We start from the raw sequence: 14,909 nt of genomic DNA on the forward strand, positions 1-14,909 counted from the left end.
GTGCTTATTATCAACATTGGGGATTTGAGATCTTCACAAATGATTGTCTCGATTCGTCGCTTTAGCTTACAACGTAGTGAATAATATTTCGAACGACCAAGCAAGGTAGTTGACTTTCAGTTTCAATGCTGAGTCGTCCCACTTGGGAATTACAGCAATCGCAATGCAAGTGTAGAACATCATTAATACGTCGCTAAATCTAATGTAGACTGCCGAGTAGAAGATCATAAATCGTCATTTAATTTTGGCAAATACAGTGCTCGTATGAGCTTACTGCAGAGCAGTGCGTTGGACACCTTCATTAATTAACTGCATTTCGCAACAAAACTACTTGTTGAGTCGAATGGAAAAAGAAGTCTCTCTGACATTGCCCATGTTTTGCTCTGAATTAAACCGAGAGCCTTTCTTGAACCTCTAGAAGGCCCGTGCGATCGTAAAATAGCATTCCATCTCGCAAACAAGCCACGGAACATTGTAAACAAATAAAGATCTAAAGAGCAGTCAGCTCGAAAGATACCGATCACGACAAAAGCCGGGGCAACGGCGCAGCGTGCCGCCGCGCCGTCGAGGATGGCATTGAGAAGAGCGACATTTCTATAAGCTGGGAGATTGAGAAATCGCGAAATAAAATTGTTGTCCCATGATGATCGGAACAAACTGATTAAGACTAGAAGCACGCGCTGTGGTCGTTAATCGTACAAATGTGAGTATCACGAGATTGAATGTTAAATAATGTTTGTAAATATGTCGATTTTTCAGCAAAAATATATTTATTTAAAGAAATTTTTAAAATTGAAAATAATATTTAAGTGCCGAAAAAATCGAGCCAAACAACAGATTGTATTTGTGGGACCGAACCTATACCTGTGATGATTGTACAATCCGTTTTGTTCGGAGCAAAATCGAATGTTAAGTCATATTCCAGGTCGCTAGTTCTTACGTTGTCAATCGCCACCACTCGCCAGTCTCCCTGCAGCGAGTGCGGGGTCTACTTTGGAGCCGATGTCCTCTTCCAGGTTCTCTCTGCAAAACATGGCTTTTGTTGGTCTCTCTTCCGGCATACGCACTACATGTTTAGTCCACCTTAATCTGGAGTATTCAATCAGCCTCCCGATGACTGCATTTTTGTACAATTTGTATAACTCGTGATCCATGCGTCTGCGCCGTTCAGCATTTCCGCTTAAAGTTTTTTCCGCTTACATACTACGAGAATTCGATAGTCTGCATATTTTAACGTTCATAGCCGTACAGGTCGTTTGGACGAATCAACGATGTGTATGAAGCTAGATTTGTCCGTAACCGTGAACTGCGAGACTTTAGCTGCCCTATCAAATCCTACTTTCAGCCGCAACACGTCTTTTCACCTCACTGCCAACATTATTACAACATGTAACGAGTGTTCCAAGATGTATGAATTCTTTTTTTTTTTATTAGCTTTATTAAGGAGACTTGCAGCCCCAGGCTGGCTCGCCTCCGAACAAGTATGAATTCGTCGACAACCTCAAATCACATCCCATCCATTTCCACCTCGGGACCAACAACGTTTGGTCTGCTCCGTTCTCTGCCAGCTATCAGGTATTTCGTTTTGACAGAGTTTATGATCAGACCTATTCTCTTAGGGCTGATTTCTTCAACTTCGCTTAGTGCTTAAGCTTGGTTTAAACGTATGGGTAAGCACCGCTTAAGAGTTAAGGTCACTCCTGACGGAATCCAAGTTTAAAAGTGCTCGCGTTTTCGGGGGAACACCACTCGATTTTTATTACTTCACGCATGCTGCGACGCAGCAAAACTAAATCAACAAAAAGGACAGTTGTGCGCCGCCTCTGAATCGAGTGATGTGCCCCCGAAAACGCGAGCACTTTGGAACTTGGATTCCGTCAGGAGTGACCTTGAGCGGAAGTGAAGAAATTGGCCCTTAGTCTTTTGTTTCTAAAGCATAAAATCCTCTTTCATTGAACTGCAATCTACATCAATGATGTCGATATCATTGGCAAAACCAAGGAGCATGTAAAGCTGTTGATGATTATTCCGATTCTTTCCACACCAGATCTTCGAAATGCACCTTCCAGGGATATGTTGAATATAGGGTGGAGCGTTCGAAAATTGCTCGATTTAAATTGGTTATCTTTTTTAATCATGCACTTAAAAACCTTGAACATCCCTCATTTTGTATGCGTATGCGTACGGAACGGTGTCTGTATTTTGTTGTTTGTTAGAGATTCTTTTTGTTCGGGGTGTATTTTGTCACCCTTTGAGTTTCAGTTTAGACCTCAGAGTCGTTTCTCCTTGAGCTCTATCCAGCTTTTTACGCTAGCCATAAATCCTGTTAGGGGTGATTCAGTTTTGACGTTTGAGGTGTACAACAATTTTTATGCAGAATCCTAGTAGCCTTATTTTTCAAGCTTGTTTTGCAGCCTGTCAAATATTTTCACATGTTGATTTAATACGTTTGCAAATAACGGTAGATTATTCTGATAATATTTATAATATTTTTTATTTTAGATTTGCTGGAGCCATACTAAATATTTTGTTCAGAACCTCCAAATATTACGAATTGGTGACACAATCAAACGATCTTGTGAGCAGTATTCCCATTTCTGGAAGCTCTGGTGTATGCCAACCGGCGATAGATTCTACATAAAAGATAAACCGTATTCTGCTTACGATAAACTACTTGTGCCTGATCAACAACTTCAATCGTTACATTTCATTGAATTGATGTCACCCCCATGGTTATCATTACGATTTTACAATTGGTTGAAACTTAAACAATTGAATTGATCAGTTAAAAACATTAGCACAGCATTGAGAAAATACATTGAAAAACGAGCCACAGTTTCTGAGCTCCGTACAATTGAGTTCTATGAATAGCAGTTGTCTATCTAGCATCTGGCCAACCGACCCCTGGATTTTTTTTAATCTGTAGCCTAGTCCGCGTAGAAAAAACCGGATCTGAAATTGATTATTTCGTATATGGACTATTTTTTCCGATTTCAATTAATAATTTCACTATTTATGGGCAGCAAATAACAGTGACAGACAGAATCTATAGCGGCTTCATCAATAATCTCGACGTCCTATGTATCGGAAACGCATCAGATTTTCCCTGGAGAATAAGCGATAAACCATGAAACACTGCTAGATTTAGGACATCTAAATCATTTTTGAAATGCCTAGAACAAGAGCTGAAATATATGAAGAATGATTATGTTGAAATAATTTTCAGGGACGATGACAAAATTTGTTGTTGTATTCAATACGTTGCCATGTAAATAACGAATTTTCCGACTCATATTTTAGCATACTTCGATCCAATTATAAAATTTATAGTGTACAAGCCAAATGTCAAAAGGGGGTGATTCAAAGTTTATGGCATGACCAGCTTAAAAGAAATTGGGGATATTGGGCTGAAAGTCTTCCATTATTGAACTTTCAAAGCGGACCACCGAAAAGAACAAGATTTAAATGCGTATTATTCTCGAAATTTAACATTATATATTATTAATATATTATATTATTATATTATATTATTATATTATATTATATTATATTATATTATATATATTATATTATATATATTCATTTTCTGTTCGGCAATGTTAAAGCCATTCAAGTTATAAGGGGAGTGGAAATTAGGGAAGCAACATCACTATACCGCATTTCTCTTTTAGATGCACTGGGTTGGAAGCCGACTTCGAGTCAAGTACGAGACATTGAAGACGGCCTTACTGATGAGGTCGAAATACGTATCTTTCAAGATACAATTAGGTGGTGGAATTCAATGAGATTGTACAAACTCGTCTTATGACAAAACAACTGGCAATGACGGCCACACAATCAATAACAAAGCTTAGGGAAGTCTGCAAGGTTAGAATTCCCAGGAAAATTACTATTTGGTAATGGTCAGCCATTCTCTTGCGATGTATTTTAGACTTTCTGTAAGCGAAACGGAATAAAATTTAAACATTAGGTTCCTTATGATGCATTCCAAGAGGCTCAGAAGCCTTCTTCCAAGAGGCTCGGAAGCCTCCTTCCAAGAGGCTCGGAAGCCTCCTTCCAAGAGGCTCGGAAGCCTCCTTCCAAGAGGCTCGGAAGCCTCCTTCCAAGAGGCTCGGAACCAAAGTAACATTTCAAGTTTTATTACGCTCTAGAAATGGTTTTCAAGATCGAATTACAAGAACTGACAATAAAACCCATTACTACATGATAACCTTCTGATGACCACTATAAGAGTAAGATGTGTCCAAATGGCCCTCTCTAGATTACCACTATAAAGAGTATATAAAAATCCGTTGCAAGCCGCCCGCAAAAAAGGGAATTTGGCTGCGGCAGCTGTCAAAAATTTGCTTTGAAAAAAGAGAAACAAAATCTTGCAAACAAATAATAACAAACTAAAGTGTTGATGAAAATCATGATGAGGATGACTACAAAATAATACTTTTTCAAGTTTTTTTTCCAATGTACTTTCATGGAAATGAGGTGCGCGCTCGATTTCATGGTGAAAGCTAGTGCAAAAATGAGATTAAGCACTATGCGCCCGCAAAATAATATAGTTTTGGGCAATGAATTTAGAATAATTATAACATCAATAACGTAAATCGTCACTAAATTGATTAATATTACACCCAAATATGTTTGTTTTTTATATCCTTTACCAAAAACATGTCTTTTGCGGCGAAAATACCGTCTAATCATAAATTCCAGTGATAAATTTCACTGACTTGAAGATGGCTCTCCATTTCCAATATGGCCATCATAGATTTCGATCAGAAAAATGTTGCTCTTATTAAACAACGTTATAAACCCTTTGCAATGTAAATATTCTTATTGGGGTTATTCATTTGACCACATTACGACCCAAAATTATGCTTAATTATGATCAAGCTTTGAAAATTGGACTTATTATGCTCTTCATTACAACCGTAGAGCTGCTAACAATTCCAGTCGGCATTTGACGTTTGAAGCTTTTCGAACAGATTTATTAGAGGTTTATTGATAGCAATAAGATCGCCAAGAGGCTCGGAAGCCTCCTTCCAAGAGGCTCGGAAGCCTCCTTCCAAGAGGCTCGGAAGCCTCCTTCCAAGAGGCTCGGAAGCCTCCTTCCAAGAGGCTCGGAAGCCTCCTTCCAAGAGGCTCGGAAGCCTCCTTCCAAGAGGCTCGGAAGCCTCCTTCCAAGAGGCTCGGAAGCCTCCTTCCAAGAGGCTCGGAAGCCTCCTTCCAAGAGGGTCAGAAGCCTCATTCAAAGAGGCTCGGAAGCCTCCTTCCAAAAGGCTCAGAAACCCCCTTCCAAGAGGCTCGGAAGCCTCCTTCCAAGAGGCCCAGAAGCCTCCTTCTAAGAGGCTCAGAAGCCTCCTTTTAAGAGGCTCAGAAGCCTCCTTCTAAGAGGCTAAGAAGCCTCCTTCCAAGAGGCTCAGAAGCCTCCTTCCATAAGGCTCAGAAGCCTCCTTCCAAGAGGCTCAGAAGCCTTCTTCCAAGAGGCTCAGAAGCCTTCTTTTAAGAGGCTCAGAAGCCTCCTTCCAAGAGGCTCAAAGCCTCCTTCCAAGAGGCTCAGAAGCCTCCTTCCAAGAGGCTCAGAAGCCTCCTTCCAAGAGGCTCAGAAGCCTCCTTCCAAGAGGCTCAGAGCCTCCTTCCAAGAGGCTCAGAAGCCTCCTTCCAAGAGGCTCGGAAGCCTCCTTCCAAGAGGCTCGGAAGCCTCCTCCCAAGAGGCTCGGAAGCCTCCTCCCAAGAGGCTCGGAAGCCTCCTCCCAAGAGGCTCGGAAGCCTCCTTCCAAGAGGCTCGGCAATCTCCTTCCAAGAGGCTCGGAAGCCTCCTTCCAAGAGGCTCAGAAGCCTCCTTCCAAGAGGCTCAGAAGCCTCCTTCCAAGAGGCTCGAAAGCCTCCTTCCAAGAGGCTCGAAAGCCTCCTTCCAAGAGGCTCGAAAGCCTCCTTCCAAGAGGCTCGGAAGCCTCAAATAATCTTCAAAGTCTTGTAAGAAGCTTGATGTATGAACCTAATTTGAAATGAAAACTATCACGGAATAACAACAAACGCTTATTTCGCGAAAAAATAGGGGGTACCTCAATTAATGGAAAAGTACTAAGGGGTACCTCATAACAAAAAGGTTGAGAGTCGCTGACCTCAAAGATTTCTAAACTTTGAATTGTAATGAACACTAATTAATTATTAGAAACGGATTATAAACAGATATAATAGTTTAATCTAAACTTATCAACCATTTGTAAAAAAGAGTAGAAATGTAGGATCGTAGTAGTCGATATATTAATATAATGATTAAGAATAATAATGATTAAGTGCTTAATGAATAATTATTCTTATGTCAACCGCCAACGCATAGAGACGTTTCTATAATTACAAAAGAAAAATTTTCCATGAAGAAATCAAAATTTTCCAAGGAAAAAATACAAAATTTCATAAATAAATCAATATTAGCAATAAACAATATTTTTTTACCACAAAAAAATCAAAAAGTTTCCACAAAATAATTGATAAAGAGCAATGAAAAAATAAGCAAATTTTCATAAAAAGATTCAAAAAAGCAATCAAATTGATAAACTTTTCCATAAACGGTTCTAAAGAAGGGAAAGTGTGCCTTCTTACTCTATTGTCTTTCTTAAAAGCTAAATTTAACTTATTTTTCCTATCTCTTTTTTTAACCTAAATCTTGCAATGCTCACCTCAACTCACGTCATTTCTATGTTTTCCTTTTAAATTGTTTTTTTCATGTCAAGTTTTTTCACTGTCAGTCTTGTTCCATTGCATAGTTTTGGTGGGTTTATATTACGCAGTATCATAATCACCGATCCAATTTTCAATTCTATGTTGTGAGGAGGTAATCCAGGCAACTCCAAACATTTCAAAAATTTAAAAATAACTAAATTTATTATGGAAAGCATGTAGCGATGATTATCGAAAACAATGTTCGAATTTATGAGGGTGAGCAGGTGAGCTGCTATAGTTGCATCGTCAAGGGTTTGGTCCCAATGCGAATCATTTTCAAGTAAATATAATCACCATCAATAGTTCTTATATCTTCAAATAAAGTTGATCCACGAACATTGATTAAAAGCAAACGCAAGTATAAAAACATTCGTCGTTACTAGGATGAACTGTGCGGCGTACTTTAACGTTTTTTGTCGTCAAACCGGCATGTTTCAAAGAAACTGGTCAATGTTGTTGTTGGTGGTCTATCAGCACGTTGAATACATTTTCCGATGTGAAGTAGGGTAAGACGGTATAATGCGCCCCACCTGGCCAAAACGCCCCCCTTTGATTTCTAGAAAACTATAACTTACTAAGGGTCAAAATCAGTGGGTACCTATAAATATTTGTAAAACCATCATCCTATGTGAATGTGGAAGTATTTTTGTATTACATAATTAAAAAAATTGCAAAATACAAAAAGTTGCAGTTTTGATGTAACTTTTCATGTTTTATTGCTCAACATTCTGGAACGATGCTAGCATACTGTCCGCAAAACTTGCACAGGAACACTCAGTTGGGCAACAAAATAACTTTTCTCAGTGGTTAATCTTTCTTCTTCTTCTTCTTATATATAAAAATGAAATGGTCTGTGTTCGTATCCGCATAACTCGAAAACGGCTGGATGGATTTTTTTCATTTCTTCAGCAGAAACATTCGTTATCGTTTCCGACGGGTTTATATGATATTTCCTCATGCAAAATTATTAGTTGAGCTGAGTAAATCGTGAAAAACTGAAATAAAGATTTACATGAGAATTTCGTACGGGCAGTTCACAGTGCATTTTCGCCTACTATGCAGGACAACGTCTGCCGGGTCGACTAGTATGATATAAAATTGCTTCCATCTTCAAAAACGTAACGATTTTCGAAAATATGTTTCACTGGCCAAAACGCCCCAGTGTAGGCAGGACGATATGCCCTTACCAACAGGACACAAGCGCGGCGAGCTTGCAGCAGTTGCTTCCAAATTATATGGAAATTATTGAAATGTAATTAAAACCTGATTAAATGGACTTATGTTGTTTTTTTAATGTCAAGCACATAAGGATTTGTAACCTTTTTATTATGGGATTGATAAAATACTAATGAAGGGCTATGGAACGTCTTCGGCTAAGGTGGGGCGTATTGCCCAGGCACTTTTTGAAATCCATTTTTTCACGACTTTTCAAAAAAGCATTATTACGTGTTATCTGTAGTATTTTTATATGACTACTCACGGGCAATGCATTTGCGACTTCTTGCACTAACAAATAACACAAAGTTTGCATAAATTGCGATGAAAAGTAAAAAGTTATCAAGGTTTTGCCTTAGGGGGGGCAATGGGGGCATATTATACCGTCTACACTCTTCAGCCATTTTCTTAATGTACCGCAAAGTGTACAACGGTTGGATAGCTCTCGTGAATTGCGAAAGAGAATATTCGCCATATTGCTTCGTTAGTGCTCACATAACGAGCTATTTGATATTGCGAGACTTCATCTCTATCTGAATCTACTCCGAGCACCGACATGTCACTTCTCTTATTTACATATTTGCAAATATATTTTATAGACTTTACCGAGTTGCAATACTCAATGTTGACGTGTCCTTTAAAAGTTTTAGACAACTGAGGAGAGTATGAAACAACCCAACGGTTATTTTTTAAATAAGTTATTAAAAATGCCTATTAAATTTAAAATATTTGTCCAACCTCAATGTCCTGTTGATTTATTTTTACGGTTGTTGTTCTTCCATTTTCCTCGGTTGATCTTTGACGATGCTGTGGATATGGATATGAATACATCCAGCAGCGCGTTCCTCCGAATACGATAATGTTTTACGATAAAATCCATGAGAGATTTCAATTTTTGTTTAAAGACTCGAGCAGTGATGTCGTGTGAGGGGCCCTCCTTAGCCGTGCGGTAAGACGCGCGGCTACAAAGCAAGACCATGCTGAGGGTGGCTGGGTTCGATTCCCGGTGCCGGTCTAGACAATTTTCGGATTGAAAATTATCTCGACTTCCCTGCGCATGAAAGTATCATCGTGTTAGCCTCATGGTATACGAATGCAAAAATGGTAACTCGGCTTAGAAACCTCGCAGTTAATAACTGTGGAAGTGCTTAATGAACACTAAGCTGCGAGACGGCTCTGTCCCAGTGTGGGGATGTATTGCCAGTAAGAAGAAGAAGTGATGTCGTGTCGGTCGAGGGGTGTTTGTCCAGGAAACAGAGCTCGCCGTATTTTTGTCCACTGCGGATTGCACGTGAATGTTATAAACAAATCTGGCCGTTCATATTGGCGTACATACGACATAGCATCTTGTGGGTATTCATGCATATGCCGTGGACTTCCAACGTACGATGCTGAAAGAATCGTCAGCCAGCCGACATTATTTGCGTTTCCATCCGGACTGATGGCATTGGTGAAACAGTTTGTGATATTTTAAAATGTGATTGTCTTCATTATCACGCACCATCATCCGATACGCATAGTAGTTCATGCTACTGACTTTCTTATTTGTTTCAACTCCCATAAATCGCATCGAGAAGAATTTTTAAAGATTATAATATTGAACGCTTTACAAATATTTAATTTAATTCTATCAGTCATTGGATTTACCATCTTGATCGAAAATTGTTACCATCTTCACCTTGCCAAAAGATGAGGGGGTACTGCAATGCATCATATGAACGATGTGTTTCGCTTACGCGTTGTAATTGATCATTTCTCCGATGTAGTACAATATCGCGAGATTCTAAATTTTCTCCAACAACGACTATAGCAACTTCATCTACGGTTGTCCTGATCGTGTTTTATCGGCTCTGATTACAATTTTATGTTCATCAGATGGCATGCGATCCAGGGTAGCTTTGAACAATCTAACCAATTCATTATTCTGATGTAATAAATTTTGCAGTTGTGCAACAATTTCCCTTCTGACCGACGGATTGTTTGCACAACGCTGATCTAATTCTTCTGCTGCATTTCACATGAAATAAATTTGCAAAAATTTGTGCTCTGCATTGGGTACTGGCAGTAATGCTCCAGCCCGATGGTAAATTTGTCTTTGGATCTGTAATTTTAATTTTTTTCAGAAAATCATTGTTTGTCCCAGATATTAAGGTCTGCAGGGGCTCTGGTGGTGGATTCAGGACTGGTAGTTTAATCTTTCCACTTGCACAACACAATCCGTTTGTTTCTTTGGGAAATTTGAATGCTTTACAATCTGGACAGACAACAGGGCCTGTTCAAATATTACGTAACGCGAAAAATGTTGTTGTTAAGAACCCCCCACCCCCTCGTAACAATCCGTAACAATTTTCAGAATCACCCCCACCCCTATGCGTAACGCGTAACAAATGCGATTTTTTTTTAAATAGATCCTAATTTTAGTAGAATTTGAAGGACGATGCAATAAATTATTATCTTTTGTATATTTCATGCTTTTTCAAAGATAATGAATATTTTTAAAATATTTTTACCTTTGGAAAAAACTTGTTACGCGTAACAATATTTCGAAGGACCCCCACCCCTATATTTTGTGTAACAAAGCGTAACAAAAATCGAACAACCACCCACCCCCTATTGCGTTACGTAATATTTGAACAGACCCACAGTCATAGATCCAATGTTAACATCAGCAGTATAATCCGTTCGTCTGTCTTCTTGATGATTCAAGTTCAGATGCTCTCTAGCATCGATTGGATAGTTCGTTGCTGCCTGTACTTGTTCTACTTCATTTTGCAATTCATTGATTATCGACGTGGGTATTTGCAACTGTTGTTGTTCATTTTGATTCACTCGAGTTGTTCTTTGTAGATTGTTTCCACTTCTCAATTGTGGAAAGGATGTTTGTAATAATTCGTTTCAAATAATAAATTAATGTAGTCATGTTGCATTGTATTATGCGTAATTTGTCTATGTATGTAGCAAGACATGTTTAAAAAAACTATTATTGCAAAGACAAAAATGAAGAAGGCACCTTTCTTAGTATTGCTTTATTTTCTTCAGTTTTGCTATAATTTTTGTTCGTTTTCTGTCTTGATGATAAATTGAAGTTACTGAAAGATTAATTATTTAATTGGCTTTATTTAATGATATCTCAATACTTATAGCTCACTATTTGAAGCATAGAATATTATTGATAGCATTAGTCAGGCATTGGCTGCTGTAGGGCGGAGGGCTGGAGGCGTAGGCGAGATGCCTGGTAGTTTTTGCCTTGGGTTTTGTCGATAATGAGCGTGATGACAGTTTGACCAACGTGTGTGAAACTGGCCGCCGCGTTGCGAAGGTTACGGCGAGGTGGTTTGCGAAGAATATCCAGTAATGCTGCACGTATGCGACATCCACGTTTAGTGAAAGAGGCGGTAATGTACAGGCTATATAGTAGCGGTGGCCACGAAATTTTTTTGTTTATTTTTATTGTTGGCTTTTCCACCGCTTGCAAGGCAGTGGCAAATTACATTCTCCGAACCGGCCCGTTGTCTGCAGAATTCGGATCGCGCGCGCCGGAAAGCAGCTTTCTTATGTCTAATGGAGCAATTCCATTAGCCCCGCCCTTTATTAATAGTTATGAGTGTACATTATATTTACACCCATATAAGATCACAAAGGGGCGGGGCTAATGAGCTTAGTTTATTGAATACAAGAATGCTACTTTCCGGTGCGCGAGCTATTTTGATCGGAATTCCGTAAATAGCGGTTCGACAAAATTAGATGCAGCGGAGTGGACAGAGCAACTCTAAGGCATGGGTAGCAGTGGCAATGCTGAAAATTTCTTTCAAATGGTGCAGGCTTAGGGAAAAATCATCGAGTGGCAGTCGGACAATTTCAACGCAAGCGTTTGGATGCAGTTAGTTCTTGTGGTGTCAGTTAGTTGTTGGAAAGGGGCATTGGTAAAAGAAAATTGGTTCTTCTCAGGACCAGCATTTTATGGAAAGAAAGAGTTAATTGCGAAAATGGACTGTTTCGGTGGCATCGGGTTTGGCGTGGTAGCTTGGTTGCTGTTAGTGATTCCATCCATTCAAATTTATTGCATCATCTCTCCGACGCGCTATCAAATTCGCTAGGTACGATTGAGTGTTGCACTTTGAATAAAGTTTATTTCGGATAGTCGGATCAACCTTCTTTTGTTTAAAATGGTGGCTTATGTATAAAATCGATGAAGACGCCATCTTAGTGGAAACTATCTCTATCAACCACCCACCGCCGAACGTCGCTCGGAAAGACGGATGCCAAGAGATAATGTTTTGTAATATGAAGAAACTTCGTCTTGAGTCAAATTTCTGTTGTTATTCGTCACAACAATACGCATCTTAGATAAACAACAACTCATAATCAAATTCAGAATCTTGCGAGAAAATTTCATAGGATTCTTAGAATTTGACATTCTGTGAACGGTCCTCTGTCTGCGGAATCCCAATCAAAACGGCTCGCGCGCGCTGGAAAGCAGCTTTCTTATGCAACGTACACACCAGTCAAGCAGTTTGACGAACATTGACTCCGCCCCCAAGAAAACGCTTCGGTTGCTGCTTTGTTTGAACGTGTGTGAAGTTGTTCGAACAACCATTTGACAGTTGGCGGCTCGGTTGGAAAAAATTAAAATGGTTTGATTTTGGTTTGAGTTGTCGGGGGTGGAGTCAAGGTTCGCCGAACATGTTTCAGCATTTGTAGTGAAGTTGCACAAACCCCCATATATTTTTTGATGGTTGGTGCTCGAATTGGTGCTTCGGTCGGTCGTGTGTGATATTGTTGGTCGAATAAATTGATTGTTCGTGTCGCTGTTGATAAAACTTGATGGATGTTTGAATAAACGGGAGGTGGAGTCAATGTTGGTCGAACTGCTTGACCGTGTGTACGTTCCATTATATCTAATGAAGCAATTCCATTAGCCCCGCCCCTTCATTAATCGTTATGCGTGCACATTATATTTACACACATTTCAGATCACAAAGGGGCGGGGCTAACGGACTTAATTTATTGAAAACAAGAAAGCTGCTTTCCGGCGCGCGTGAGCCATTTTGGTCGTGATTTCACAAAAAGCGGTTCGACAAAGTTTGTTGCAGCGGAGCGGAGAGGCGTGGGTAGCTGTGGCAGGCAATGCTGAAATTTTTTTTCCAAATGGTGGAGGCTTAGCAAAAAATCATCCGGACATCCTCCGGAATATCGAACTTAGACTTGACAACGATATATTCATGCCTAGGATGTTGACGGAAGTCAGCCTTCACGTAAATTTCATCATCCATCACGATGCAACGGGATTTGATGAACAACTTCGTGTAAAGTTTCCGGGCGCGGGTTTTTGCAGTGGTTTTATGCTTTTCATTTCGGTTTGGGGCTTTTTGCACCTTGTAAACATGTAACCCAGCACGTTTCATGGTTTTTGTGCACGAAACCAACCGACACCTTGGACTTGTTCGCAACATTTCGTTTAAAAACTTATTGAGCTGTTCTACCACTCCTGGGCATTTAAATGTCCATTGGATCGCTTCTATGACCACTCCCTTCCTTCCTTTGAACACTCAGAAAGGAAGGTTCAGCTTCGTGAAGGTTCTTATTACACGAGATACAGTTGAATTTGCAATCCTAAGCGTTTTGCTATCGATCGGTGGGACGCCTCCGGATTTTGATTGTAGGTGCACAACATTTTTTCACTGGCAATTTCTTGTTCCGACGATATGATTAGAACCACTGTATGCATAACTATAAAACTATAGATGTAAACAATATACTATGAATAAGATTTGTAAACAATATACTATGAATAAGGTTCAAAAGTTATAAGAGATTTTCGGTGTGCCATTTTTATCGAATACACCCTCTTAAGAAGTCCAAGAACTAATTTTTTATTCGTAAAATGCATTTAAAAAATTCACTTAGTTTTGGGACGCTTGGTCTAAACTTGTTTATTCACAACAAATTGTATAGGACGACGAATCCTGTTTTATTATTCATTAGGTTTCTGCCCATTGTTTTGTATTAAATTGACCATAAAAATTTCAGCCAGAATATTAGGGAGGGGAACTGTACCGGTTTTGGCCATGTTCCTAATTTGGCCAATTTGGCAAATAACTCCAAAAATAAAGCAATTCGCGAGAGTTTTATTAGTTCCAACAAAAGATATATCCTTCACGGTTCAACGCTGCTTTCAACTGATCGATTATTTTGGAAAAATATGTATTTTCCGGGGTTGGCCAAATTAGGCACTAAGTTGGCCAAAACCGGTGCACTTCCCCTATTAAGACTAAATAACTTACTTTTCGAGCACGTTCAAAGAGAGATCTGAGTAGAAAAAGCCGTGTAGTCGATAGCAGTTCTATTCTGCTGTCAGGGTTTTTTTTATATTAAAATAAAAAAGATGTATGTGAATTCGCAGCTATTGAAGTCAAATTTCATCGACAAATACAGATTGAAAATTGTCTTAAGTCACGCTTTTTTGGAACTGAAATATTCCAGGGAGAGTAACTTCAATGTTCATAGAAATGAGCGTTTTTCAATTGCGTTTATCTTAAATCATTCGATTAATACTATTCATAACTCATGTTCAATTTGATTTCCGTGGATATAATTAAAACCTTGAAATCCAAAAATCGCCAGCTCGGTTGATGGAATTTTGAAACCCTTTGTAGGTCTCTAATTACACATATATCGGAGTAAGCTACTCAATTGGTTTGTGAGTTAGGACTAACTTAGAAGATGACGAGTTCTGTTTTAATCGGGTTCAAAGTATCAAGTCCAGTTAGTTTCCGGCGTAACTCACTTCTATCTACCACAAGCTTTTCATACGCAACCGAGAATAGGATTTGAGCTAATTTTGTCCGTAGTTTGAATTATCGTTAAACAAATAAATATCATTATTGATGAGCGTTTGTGGTTTTGAGGTTAAGTTATCAGGTAATTCATTTTTTACTCTTTTACTATTATCCGATAATGATGAAGTACGTCCTAAT

The 14,909-nt window shown here is 39.2% G+C and overlaps 1 protein-coding gene across 4 annotated transcripts in view; it reads right to left on the reverse strand.

Annotated features, from left to right (window-relative positions):
* LOC134217890 (angiotensin-converting enzyme) overlaps positions 1–14,909 on the reverse strand; it is a 531,134-nt gene that overhangs the window by 42,837 nt on the left and 473,388 nt on the right. The window lies entirely within an intron of this gene.

Source organism: Armigeres subalbatus, chromosome 2, assembly GCF_024139115.2.
Source record: "Armigeres subalbatus isolate Guangzhou_Male chromosome 2, GZ_Asu_2, whole genome shotgun sequence".
NCBI lineage: Eukaryota > Metazoa > Arthropoda > Insecta > Diptera > Culicidae > Armigeres > Armigeres subalbatus.